Source organism: Notamacropus eugenii, chromosome 1, assembly GCF_028372415.1.
Source record: "Notamacropus eugenii isolate mMacEug1 chromosome 1, mMacEug1.pri_v2, whole genome shotgun sequence".
NCBI lineage: Eukaryota > Metazoa > Chordata > Mammalia > Diprotodontia > Macropodidae > Notamacropus > Notamacropus eugenii.
Genome location: NC_092872.1, coordinates 131,078,565 through 131,093,043, shown reverse-complemented (window position 1 = coordinate 131,093,043; position 14,479 = coordinate 131,078,565). Strand labels below are relative to the sequence as shown.

At 37.1% G+C, this 14,479-nt stretch overlaps 1 protein-coding gene across 5 annotated transcripts in view; it reads right to left on the bottom strand.

The window, feature by feature from the left end:
- Nucleotides 1-14,479, bottom strand: part of PIAS1 (protein inhibitor of activated STAT 1) — a 242,001-nt gene that overhangs the window by 124,045 nt on the left and 103,477 nt on the right. The window lies entirely within an intron of this gene.

The window sequence follows — 14,479 nt, the reverse complement described above, 5'->3', positions numbered from 1 at the left end:
GCCCTTTTACTTGCCACAGTATCTCACACTCATCACTTTCTTTCTCTTCCTACTGTTAATATTCTTGGTTCATGCTCCCATCACCTTGCATCTGAACTATTTTACAATAACTCATCTCACTAGTTGTAGTTTCTTCCCCTCCCAATCCAAGCCTACATAAAATGACTGATTAATCTTTCCAAAGTTTATTCTGATCATGTCATTTTCCAACTCATTTGTTTTTATCAAGGGGCTTCATTACCTGCCAAATTAAGTCTAGGTTTCTTCACTTGGCATGTAATGCTTACCAAAATCACCAACCTATTCTTACTATTGCCTATACACATTCAGCTAAATTGGATTATTCACAGCCCTCTCCCCTACGCCCACCCCAAGGCTTTTCACTCCCCAACCTCTGAGCCCTTGCTGATGCTAGTAGAATGAGATTTTCCACACATCAATATCCATGCTTTTAAGACCCAGCTCAGATGGAACCTTCTACTCCACTACGCTTTCCCAGAATCAACCTACTCAAAAGTGATTTGTTTCCACTTTAAACTCCTACCAGAGATAGGGTATTGCACAGCTTGGTAAGCACAGTGCTGCACTGGCAATTAAGTGAATTGGTTTCAAGTTCTGGCTCTGGCTCTATCACTGCCTCAAGTTCTGGCTCTGCCACTAACTGTGTGACCTTGGACAAATCACAACCAAATCTCAACTTTTCTAAGTGGAAAATGAGGCTAGTTGAAGTACATTAACTCTTAAATTCTATAAGAATCTCAATTTGTCTCATATGGGTTCACTAAAAACACAACTCCTTCATAAGAACTCAAGTTAAATTTTAATATATCTCTGTATTTCCCACAGCACTACCAATCAATCAATAAACATTTATTAAGAAACCACTATATGGCCAAGTACTATGCTCAGGAAACAAAGACAATAATGACAATGTGACCACACACAACCCAATCCCCAAAAGGAGCATATATTTTATAGGAGGAAACAATTTGTGTACATATATTTATAAGGTAATTTGGAGTAGACAATCAGGAAAGTTATCATGCAGGAGGAAGCAGATGGATTGAGTCTTGGAAAAGAATAAATCCTAAGAAGTAGAGAAAGACTGTATGCCAGGCCAAGAATCAACCCTGACAAATGCATGGAGTCAGAAGGTGCATACTGTCTTCTACTTAAGAGATAACATTTATATATACTTCAGTCAGTCAGTCAACTAACTGACTCAAGCATTTATCAACTGTTCACAATGTTCCTAACACTGGGAAATAGGAAGACCTGAATTCAAATACACCTTTAGCATCTTACTGGCTGTGTCCTCAGGCAAGTCACTTAACCTGTTTCCCTCAGTTTCCTCAACTGTAAAATGGGAAAAAAATAACACCACCTATTTGCTGTACAGATCAAATTGATATTTGTAAAGTGCTTAGCATAGTGCCTGACATAAAGTAGGTACTTAAGTGTTAGCTATTACTAGTATGGCAAAGGAATCTGTGATGGACACTGCTAAACATATTTCCTCTCTCACCTCTATCACTATTTCCAATTACCAACAATACCTAGAACATTAGCAACAACCTCAGCAGGGAGCTAGAGCAGTAATGAACCTGCTTTTTTGACCACCCACAGGGGAATATCTACTTTTGCATTTAAACACTCTAAGCTCCACAATTAACAGAAGCTAGAGTTTATCTGCTTGTAGCTTAAATTAACATACATACATACATATATATAGGTTCTACACATACATTCTATTAAGTACATTTTCACCTTAGTCACGTACCACAGAAGAATTAAAACCAATGGGAAAAAACAAAACAAAACATAATACAAAAGAAAATGATCAGCTTCATTCTGCAATCAAATTCCATACTTCTTTCTCTGGATATGGAAGGCATTTTGCCTTAAGAGACCACTGGGAATTTTTTAAGTCCTTGCATTGCAATGAAGTACCAAGTCTACCAGAAAAATTCCTCTCACACTGTGTACAAAGTTCTCCTGGTTCTGCTCCTTTCACTCAGCATCATCAGTTCATATAAGTCTTTCCAGGCCTCTGTGAAGTCTTCCTGTTCATCATTTCTTAGAGCACAATAGTATTCCATTACATTCATATACCATAATTTATTCAGCCATTCCCCAACTGATGAGGCATCCCCTTGATCTCCAGTTTTTGGCCATCACAAAGACAGCTGCTATAAATATTTTTGTACATGTGGGACCCTTTCCCACTTCTATGATCTCTTGGGGATACAGTCCTAGAAGTGGTATTGCTGGGTCAAAGGGTATGCACATTTTTGTAGCCCTTTGGGCATAGTTCCAAATTGCTCTCCAGAATGGATCAGGTCACAGCTCCACCAACAATGAATTAGTATTCCAACTCTCCCACATCTTCTCCAACATTTATCATCTGCCTGTTTTGTCATGTTAGCCAATCTGATAGGTGTGATGTGGTGCTTCAGAGTTGTTTTGATTTGCATCTCTCTAATCAATAATGATTTAGAGCATCTTTTCATAAGATTATAGATAGCTTTAATTTCTTCCTCTGAAAACTGCCTGTTCATATCCTTTGACCATTTTATCAACTGGGGGAAAAATTCAACTATTTGTGGGATAGCCTTAAATTGTGGTCACATTTTAGATTTGTTTTCAGTTTTCCAATCACCAAAAAGATCCCGCCTTTTAAAATTCTGTTCCTCCTCCCGTTTATTCAGCTACAGGAGCAAATATGCGTTAATAATGAACGAATATCAGGTAAACTACTTTGACTAACCTTTAAAGTTATAAAAAGCTACAGATTTTAAAAATCTGCCTAAAAAAAAATCACTTAAAAATACATTATCCTAACACTCCCACCCAATTAGCATTAACCAACCATTCAGGCAAAGCAGTTGTTCAAGAAAAACAATATACAATACACTAAAGTCTCTAATTAAGAATTTAATTTTACTAAGTTAAAGTTTGCTTTTGTACCTCAAGAAAGGAGTGGCTAAATAAATTACTACTGCAAATGAAACTACTTAAGGCACTTTTAAAAGAATAAAGAGTTCAAACATTTTGGCAGTAACGCTGTAAACAAATTACAAAGAAATCATTCTTTATTTCAGCATAGCAGATCTGCTATTTTTTGGGGGGAAGGGAGAATTATTTTAAAAATTGGCTGCCATAATAACTGAAATAATATATTTATAATTTTTACTAAGTTCAATGGTCAAAGAATTCATCAACAAGTGGCTAGGCTACCAGAGATAAGCCTCTGTTTTTACCTATGGTGGTCCTCAGAAAGAAGACAATCGGCTAGATGCCTGAAGTCCTTTCAAAACGGTAGAACTTATAAAAAAAAAAATTGTACTATAATGTATAGTCTGAAAATACATGGTAATCTCCAACCAAGTCACTAAAGTGTGGAAGATTGAAAGGAAATCAGACCAGAGAAGGTGGGCATGGATTATGATTTGAAGATCATCCACAATGGATTATGGATGGACATCCACAGGATGACCAGAGAACCTAGGTTCATGAAATCACAAATTCCAAGTTTCCAAGTATTGATGTAGCCAAGTATTGATTAATTCAGGTCAGCTGAATTACTGAAAGGTGTCTGTATTCTAAAGTCAAGGCTTCAGGCAGTGGAACACCTAAGACTAAGATGCATATTAATAAAATGTTTTCACCTTTAGGATGAGCATCTTTTGGGCTGCAAAATATAATATAGCAGCTTTACAGTTCCTTTATGTGATCTTTTCCTACTACCTTCCTCTACTGTTTTTGCTCACACCCACCACAAGGGAAAGAATAGGGGAATAATAAGAACTCACTTGATTAGAGCAAAGCACAAGCATAAGGAATTAGCAAACCTTGCTTGTTTAAAAATGATAGAAAAGGAAATATCTTCGCAAGTTGGGAAGGGGAAGGAGAAGAAAGGCAAAAAAGGTAGACTGTAGTTGAATTAATTCACCTCCTTAGTAGCAGCTTTAATGTCAAAGATGTTAAGAATCTAAAAATGTTGCAACAAGGAGCCTTAAAAGACATATACACTTACTTTTTTCATTCTGAACTTTAACAGTAAATAAAACTAGCATTTTCATATGCAAAGTTGTATAGAAAAGAGGATTGTACATGAAACTGCATATCTCTAAATAGTTTCCCTTTCCTCTTAAGTATATAATAAATTCAACATGTAACTTTCCAAGTTCTTCTGCTCGTACTTATCTCCTTCCAATCTTCCTTCTGTTTTCTACTGTACGTTAAAAAAAAAATGCTTCAAATACTTCCTTTTCTCTCTGGCAACCCAACCCCATCATACACCTCCCTCATTTAAAAAAGTTCTTAATAGTAAGTATGCAGCATCAAGCAAAACAAATCCCACATTAGCAGTATCAGAAAATGTACCTCTTGTGTACACCCTGATTAGTCAGGAGGTGGGTATGATGCTTCTCTCAGTCTTTTAGAACCATTGCTGCACTGATCATGGTTTAAAGTTTTTCTTTACAACAGTGTTATTGTTTTATAATGTTCTTTTTTTTTTTCTGGTCCTGCCTACTTTGCTCTGCATCAGTTCATTATCCCAGGTTTCTCTAAAACTTTCCCTCATTCATTCTCACATCGTGTTAGAAAACATAATTTGGTCAACCATTCTCCAACTGATGGGCAACCCTACTCAATTTCTAGTTCTTTGCTATAACAAAATGCTTCTAAAATATTTTTGTCCTATGGGTCCTTTCCCCTTTCTTTTATCTCTTTGGGTGCTATACAACTAGTGGTGATGGTAACTGGATCCAAAGGCATGCACAATTTACAACTCTGATTTTTTGAGTAAATCACTTATCTTATTGAAGTCCTTCCAATAACTGTCATTTCTCTTGCCAATTTGATGGGTGTGAAGTAGAACCTCAGAATTTTAATTTATAGTTATCTTATTAGATATTTAGAGCATCTTTATATGATTTTTGAAAGCATAAATTTCTTCCCTTGAGAACTGCAGGTTCATATCCTTTGACCACTTATTTGTTGGATAATAATGATGATGATGATGGCTAGGATTTATATATCAATCAATCAGTAAACATTTATTAAGTGTCTACTATGTGCCAGACCATAGCTAGGTGGTGAAGTGGCCAGAGTACCAGACCTGGAGTCAGAAGACCTGAGTTCAAATCTAGTCTCAGAATAATACCAACTGTGTGATCTCAGGCAAATCATTTTACCCTATTTGCCTCAGTTTCCTCATCTGTAAAATAAGCTGAAGAGAGAAATAGCAAACTACTCCACCATCTTTCCTGAGAAAACCCCAAATGAGTCCACAGAGTCAGACACAACAGAAATGTCTGAAAAATATGTGCTAGGCACTATGTTAAAAGCTTTACAAATATAATTTCATTTGATCCTCATATCAACCCTGTGGAGAGGCAGGGGCTATTAATATCCCCATTTTATAACTGAGGAAACTTAGGCAAACAAAGGCCTCATTTGAATTCAGGCCTTCCTGATTCCAGGTCCAGCACTGGAACACTGCACAATCAAGCCACTTAGGAATGGCTCTTATTCTTAAATAAGAAACAAAGTAATATCTTGAATATGATACCTTTGTTGCAAGGATTTTTTTGTCCCAGTGAATTGTTTCTCTCCTAACTTTAACAGGTTTGGTTTGTGCAAAAGCTTTTTATGTCATCAAAACTGTTCATTTTCTCTTTTGTGATCTCCTATATTCCCCTTGTTTGGTCATGCCTTCTTCCCCATCCTAAGTTGCAAAAGGTATTTCCTTCCTTGTGCTATTAATATGTTTATGATGTGACTTTTTATATCCAAGTCACATATCAATTTAGAACTTATCTTGGAAAATGTTGCAAGGTGCTAACCTATACCTAATTTCTTTCAAATTGCTTTCCAGTTTTCCCAGAACGTTTTTTTTTCAAATAATGAATATTTATCCTGGTCATAGGGGATCTTTGGTTTTACTGAATCATATGCTACTATGTAGTTTGCTTTTGTCTGTTGGGTACTTAATCTGTTCTATTGGTCAATCTCTTATTTTTTTAATCAGTATGAAATAGTTTTGATGATTTATGGTGTTGTCTGAGATTTGGTAACTGCTAGGGTCCCATCCTACCCAACCTTTTTTGTTATTTTCCTTAAGATTTTTGACCTTTTGTTCCTTCAGAAGAACTGTTATTATTTTGTCTGGTTCGAGTTCTAGAAAGCAATTCTTTGGTACTTTCATATGTCACTGAATAAGTCAATTAACTTAAGCAGCACACTATCTTTCTTATTATATTAAAACAGCGTGACCATAAGCAATGAATATCCTTATAATTATCTAGATCTGTCTTTCTGTAATGAGTGTTTTGTAGTTGTATTCACAGTTACTGTGTGTCTTGGTAGACAGACTCCTAAATATTTTGTACATTCTTTAATTATTCTGAATGGAATTTATCACTTCCTGCTGTGAAGACATATAATACCTAACACTATTGTACAAAGAGTACACATAACTTACATTTACATGGGAAATTACACACACACACACACACACACACACACACACACACACACACACACACACACACAGAAACCCCTTTATTTAAAAATAGGCCTCAGTTTTCTCACTGGTAAAATGGGGGAAATTGACTTTAACTCAAAACATTAAAGTCTTGCTATAGCTAGGCACTACCTTATAATGTGTGAATACAAAGACAAAAACCACATAGTTCCTGCAGGGCAGAGGTGAGGAGGAAGTTCATTTTATGTACAGGAGACAGGAAATGCAAAGGCACAAAGATGAGAGATAAAATGCCTTATTCAGGGAATAGCAAGAAGAATTGTTTGGGTAGAATGTAGAGTGGGTGAAAGGAAAGAACTATTCAGAAATACAAGAAAGGCAGACTGTAGCAAGGATGTGAGAGGCTTGAAATACCACTGAAGCTTCTTAAGCAGGTGAGTGACACTGTCATATCTGTACTTTAGGAATATCAATTTGACACTTGTGTGGAAGAACAACTGGAGAGGTGAAAGCCTGGAGACAGACCGCTAAGGAGGCTATCAAGATCTGAATTAGGATAGAAGATGGAGATATTCCAGAAGGAGAATTAACAAAATTGGCAGCTGAATGGATATCAGGTTGGGAGAATAGATAAAGGTCATGGATTGAGTGTAGTTGTGAGCCTGGCTGACTGAAAAGATGGTGGTATCCTTAAGATCTGCGGGTTACCTTCTTAAATTATGATCTTTGAGCCAGAACTAGCACCAAGAAGTTAAAATGACTAATTTGCCCTCTATCTTATCTTCCTTCTCCCAAATTAAACGGGAATTAAATTGGTGAAGTGGAAAGAGTCCTGGACTTGAAGTCAAGAGAAAGAAATACAAATTCCATTTTGACACTTAACCAGGACAACCATCAGCAAATCTATTAACCTCTCTGGACATCAACGTTTTCATTTGCAAAATGGCAATAGTATTTTTTACCCCCTACCTCACCAATTTAATGCAGGAAAAACAACATTGGTGTGAATTATTATTAAAATTAAGTCAGGTATATCTTTATTTATATTGATCCATGCTTGTTTCATCCCTTACTATCAAGAAAAAGTACAGGGTTTAATTAATTCCATTCAATTTAAACACTGATTAAGTGACCAAAAGAAATGATGAAAGAGATGGTTCCAGAGAAACCTGGGAAAACTGTATGAAGGGGGGAATAAGCATTTATATAGTGCCTAGCACGTGCCAGGCACTGTGCTAAGTGCTTTACAAAGTCTCTTTTTACTCAAGACCCTGGGAAGTAGATACTATTATTATTCTCATTAACTAAGGCAAACAGAAATTAAGTGACTTGCTGGTGTCTGTGGCCAAATTTGAACTCAGATCTTCCTGACTACAGGTCCAAGTCTCTACCCACCGTGTCACCTAGCTGCTACACTGTACTCTGCTGAAGAGTAGAGCCAAAATAACTTATACAAGCACAGCGATCCTGTAAAGACTTAAACACTCAATCAATGCAATGAAAATTCCTGCAGGTCTCATGATGATGCGTGCTACCCACTCCTGACAAGATTTAGAATGAGATCTATTTTTGGACATGGCCAAAGTGGAAATTTCTTTTGCTTCGCTATGCATATTTGTTATGAGGATTTGCTTTTCTTTTTTTCCAAGGGAAAGGGAAGGAAGGAGAGAAAATAAATGCCTGTTAATAACTGGGGGCGAGGGGGAGTCTTAAAATAAAAAAAAAAAACAAAACACCAAGTGCTTACTACACATAAAGTGCTACCACATACTGGGGCTACAAAAAGAAAAAAGGAAATAATTCCTACCCTTAAGTACTTAAAATACTCTCTCATACACACACACAAATTAACAAACATTTACTAAATGTTGCACACTGCACTAGGAAGTGGGGATAAAAAGAGCAATCGAACATTCAAACCCTCAAGGAATTGACAGGGGTACAACTCATACACATATATGCCACATAGGCGGCACAGCAATAGAGTTCAGGAAGCCCTAAGTTTCAAATCCAGTGTCAGACATTTATTAGCTATGTGACTCTGGGCAAGTCATTTAACCCATTTGCCTCAATATCCCCATTTGTAAAATGAGGATAACAGCATCTACCTCCCAAGGTTCTTGTGAAGGTCAAATGAGATAATAATTGTAAAGCACTTAGCACAGCACCTGGCACATGGTAAGTGCCATAGAAATGTTAGCTATTATTTTTTACTGTTATTCACTTGACTCTTCCCACTTGAGGTTTTCTTAGCCAAGAGTAGTTTGCCATTTCCTTTTCCAGCTCATTTTACAGACTGGAAACCGAGGCAAAAAAGGTTAAATGATTTTCTCAGGGTTACAAGGTTAGTAAGCGTCTGAAATCAGATTTGCACTCAGAAAGATGAGTCTTCCTGATCTGGCCCAGCACTCAATTCACTGTGCCACCTAGCTGCCTAGCTACTATTAAGCACTTATAAAGTAAATTCAAGATAACTTTTAGGGGAAGACACTAACAGCTGGTGGGGATAGGCATCAGGAAAGATATGAACATAGAAAAGGTGCATTTATAGTCAATTTAGAAGGAAATGTACATTGTTAAGAGGCAGAAATGAATAGATTATGGATTCTAGGCCTCGAAAAAAGCTTATGCAAAGCTGGTGACTGAAATGGCATGTCTAGTTTTGCTATATGAGAGTCTGTGAAGTAATCTGTAATAAATCTGGACAGTTTGACTCCTGGTTTAGGGGGAAAAATATCTGAGTTCCCTTGTAGATGCTAATTTCCAAGCAGAACTGAACTTTATATATCTGATGCTCATATATTCTCAGGCAAATTGGTTTAACCTTGCATAGCCTCAATTTTCTCATCTGTAAATTGTGGATAATACTTGTAGTTCTTCTCTTATTGGACTGTAAGGATCAAATGATACAGTATATGTAAAGTCATTAGCAAACCTTAACACCAAAAAAACCCACACAATTATTTTTGATACCATTTATGATAGATTATTCTAATAATAATTGGGCTTCTTGGCTCTTACTCTTCTAGTCCATCAAACTATCAGATAAACTTTAAAAGGTTGCTTTTCTCCTATGATTCTTAATGCTCAAAAACTTTCAGTTTTTTGTGTTTTTTTCTACCAGGGCTAACAGGGTAAATTCAATATATTATAATCTGGCATGTAAAGCCATAACATCTTTCCAATTTTACCTCCCAGTGGGGGAGGTAGAGAGGTGGTAAGGTACTGGACTGCATGGTAATCAGGATACCTGGGTTTTCGTTCCATTTCTACCATTAATTTGGTATGTGAGTTACTTTGCCTCTCCAGGCCTCAGTTGCCTCAATGGTATGATGAAATAGACCAAATCTCTGAAATTCTGAGAGATTCTATGTATACTACATTCCAACATGGTCCTTTTAAGAATAATAGGAAATCAGAGACCATTTACTCTGACTAATTACCTGAACTAGCAATCTTTCCTATACTCTTGTCAGAACTGCTTCATTCTTTGTCTTCATATCCCCAAGGCATAGCAAGTTGTCTGGCACTTAAGTGCTTAGTAAAGCTAGTTGATCCATTTGTGCATTCCTGCCTCCTCACATTTACTCAAGCTGTGTCCACTTTCTGGAATTTATCTTCTTCCCTTAGGCCTATTCAGATCCTACCTGTTTTAAGTTCCAATCTAAGCTTTCTCGGATCACTACAGCCACTGTGATATGCTATAGTGCAATGTCCATACCAGTTGTCCAGCCCCAGTTCCAGGCAGTAGTGAGTAACTTTCATGTTTAGCTAATGTGTGAGGTTTTTTTTGTAACTGAAAGCTCCTCAAGGTAAAGATATATTACTGGCTTCTTTGCATTACTGTTTTTGTTTTTTTGGGGGTAGGGAAGGGTCTGTTTTCTATAAGCACATGGTAGGCATTTATAAAATGTTTAGAATAAACTACATGGATTTTAATTTCTTCTAGTAGTTTAAATTTTCAAAACTGAAATAAGAAGGTTCTGGGACAGTTAAATTAATTTACTCAACTATCATTTTGTGACTGCATAGGAGGTTTACTTAAACTGGAATAATGCTATTATGTGTCTTTGGTTTGCTGAGTGGGAGAGTGAGAATGTTTTTTTACCCTTATGGCACTGTGTTTAAAATGGGATTAAAGAGTCTGATCTTATGCTTTATGACAAGTTTAAAATTTTTCAAATCAGTAAAACCTTAAATCTAACATTATCAACATATTGTATGAAATGTTTCTCATAATTTTAAACTAAGTTTCTAGAAAACAGGGATACCACATACTTATTTTGTATTAAGTACAATGTCATGCACATGCTAATGCCTAATTAAATACCACTTGATTATGAAATTCTGATTGTTAACAATAACAATACACATTTACATGCCCTCTCATCACATAAATTGTCTTCACTCCACATGATAACCTTGAGGCAGGGAGAATAGGTATTATCACCCTTCTTTCTTGACAAGCACTTCAATTCAGGTAACGTTTGAAACTAGGTCTTCTGAATCAGTCTAGTCCCTTTTCTGTTGTGCCATATTGCCTTTATAATTCGAGTTCAAAAAAAAAAATTATTTTAGGGGCAGCTAGGTGGCACCAATCCTGGAGTCAGGAGGACCTGGGTTGACCTCAGACACTTTACACTTACTAGCTGTGAGACCCTGGTCAAGTCACTTAATCCTGACTGCCTCACCAAAAACACAAAAACAAAAATTTATTTTAAAAGGTTTTTTGGGGGGGAGGGGGTGGAGCCAAGATAGAGTAGAAAGATGAATCTGCTCTAGTTCTCCCCCCACAGCCCATAAAATACCTGTAAAAAATTACTCTTAAACAAATTCTAGAGCAGCAGAAGTCACAAAATGAGAGTGAAAGAGATTTCCAGCCTGGAAGGCTGACAAGGAAAGATCTATTTCACTGGGCTCAGAGCAGCGCACAGATCAGCCTTGGCTGTGCAGCACAAACAGGACTGGAGCAGGCTTCAGGGGGCAGAATCATGAGAAGCAGCTGCTGTTCCCAGACTTCTCAACCCATAAACACCAAAGACAGCTTCAAATGTCAGTAAGAAAGCCCTTTCACCTGGGTGAGAAGGGAGCTCAGTCCACCCCAGCCCTGGCCCCACGGCAGCAGCAGCATCCACTTTTGGAGTTTTGGGCCTAAAGATCGTGGGGGAATTGCACAGCTGATCTGAGTTTCAATTCTGAGTGGCAGTCCTGGAGTGAGGAGAAGTGCTGGCACGGTGGAGCTGCTGGTGACTGTGTAGAGGAAATCTCTGGGCAGAAAAGAATGCACGTGGGTTGCTCACAGACCAGAGTGCAGGCCAGGAAAGGAGTAAACTCCTCTCCCTTGATTGTGCCAACTTGGAGGAACTGAAGACTTACTGGTCCCTAGAGTATAACCTTCACTTGACAAAGGACTCAAAGTCAAGTAAGCAGCTGGGAAAATGCCCAAAAAGGAGGGAAAAAAATAAGACTATAGAAGGTTACTTTCTTAGTGAAAAGGTATTTTCTTCTATCCTTTCAGATGAGGAAGAACAAAGCATACCATCAAAGGAAGACATCAAAGTCATGGCTTCTACATCCAGAACCTCCAAAAAAAAATAATGCAATGGTCTCAGACCATGGAAGAGCTCAAAAAGGATTCTGAAAATCAAGTAACAGAGGTGGAGGAAAAATTGCGAAAAGAAATGAAAGTGATGCAAGAAAATCATGAAAAGTGAGTCAACACCTTGCTAAAGGAGACCCCCCCAAAAAATGCTGAAGAAAATAACACTTTTAAAAATAGACTAACCCAAATGGCAAAAGAAGTCCAAAAAGCCAAGGGGAAGAAGAATGCTTTAAAAAGCAGAATGGGTCAAATGGAAAAGGAGGTTCAAAAGCTCACTGAAGAAAATAGTTCTTTAAAAAGAGCAGATGGAAGCTAATGACTTTATGAGAAACCAAGGTAGAAGACAGTGTGAAATATCTCATTGGAAAAACAACTGACCTGGAAAATAGATCCAGAGATAATTTAAAAATTATTGGTCTACCTGAAAACCATGATCAAAAAAAGAGCCCAGACATCATCTTCCAAACTGCCCTGATATTCTAGACCCAGAGGGTAAAATAGAAATGAAAAGAATTCATCAATCACCTCCTGAAAGAGATGCCAAAAGGAAAACTCTTAGGAATATTGTAGTCAAATCTCAGAGTTTCCAGGTCAAGCAGGAAATATTATAAGCAGTCAGAAAGAAACAATTCAAGTATTGTAGAAATACAATCAAGATCACACAGGATTTAGTAGCTTCTACGCTAAGGGACTGAAGGGCTTGGAATATGATACTCCAGAGGTCAAAGTAGATAGGATTAAAACCAAGAATCACCCCCCCCCCCCAGCTAAACTGAGTATAATATTTCAAAGGAAAAAATGGAATTTCAATGAAAGAGGATCTCCAAGCATTTTTGTTGAAAAGACCAGAGCTGAATAGAAAATTTGACTTTCAAATACAAGAATGAAAAGCAACATGAAAAGGTAAACAGGAAAGAGAAACCTCAAGGAACTCATTGAAGTTGAACTGTTTACATTCCTACAGGGAAAGATGTTATTTGTAACTCATGAGACTTTTTTCAGAATTAGGGTAGTTAGAGGGAATATGTAGGTGTGTATGAGTATGTAAGTATGTGTATATTATATATGTGTAGGTATGTATATGCACATGGGTGTATGTGTGTATGTATACATACACATCTCTCTCGATATATATACATTTACATATGTATACACACACAGAGCACAGGATGAGCTGAATGAAGGGAGAATACCAAAAGAAAAAATTACTGTTGAATGGAATGTAGCAGGAGTAAGAGAAAGGGAGAGGTAGAATGTTGCAAATCATCTCACATAAAAGAGGGAAGAAAGAGCTTTTACAATGGAGGAGAAGAGGGAGGAGATGAAAGGAAATAAGCCTTACTCTCATGATATTTGGCTTAAGGAGGGAATAACACACTCAACTCAATACGGAAATCTATTTTACCCAGCAGGAAGGCAAGGGGGGGGGGGGATAGGAGAGGGAAGATAACAGAAGGGACAGCAAATTGGGGAAAGGGATAATCAGAAGCAAATACCATTGTGGGAGGACAGGTCAAGGGAGAGAATGGAATAGGACAGGACAGAATACAACAGAGGGAAATGTGGTTAGTATTTTATACCATAACTATTATGGAAGTGCTTTGCATTGTTATACATGTATGACCTATATTGAATTGCTTGTTTTCTCAATGAGGGTGGGAAGGAGATAATATGGAACTTAAAGCTTTAAGAATGAATGTTAAACATTGTTTAGTGTGCAACTGGAAATTAAGCCATACAGGCAATAGAGTACAGAAATCTATTTTGCCCTACAGGAAAATAGAGGGGAAGGGGGAATGGAAGAAGGGTGGTTAATAGAAGGGTGGAAAGACTGGAGGAATGGGTGGATGGGGTGCATGCTGTCCTGGGGTGGGGAGAGATGGGAAGAAAATTTTGAATTCAAATTCTTGTGGAAGTAAATGTTAAGAACTGAAAAATAAATTACATATTAAAAAAGTAAAAAAAAGTTTTTTTTAAATGAACAAAAGCTTTATTTTTTTGTAGTAAGTAAAGTACTAAAAACAAAATGGGTGCAGATCAACTGGGAGCAAATTTTGGCAAAAGTATATAATAGACTATTACTACTGTGCAAATACTATAGCCATTAGAAATGGCAAATATGAAAATTCAATGAAAACTGGGAAGAACTATATGAACTAGTGCAGAGTGAAATGAATAGATGTAAGAGAACTCTTTTGTGTTGATAAACTGCAAAGGAAAACAACTCTGATACTTTCTAAAAATTGTAAAAAAAATAAATAAATAACACTGGATAATGTAGTGACAAGTCATGACTTCAGAGGACTGATAAGGCCATGACACTGACCATTTTGGGGCAAAAAGTGAGGGACCAGAAGTGCAGAATGAGCCATTTTCAGGCCAAT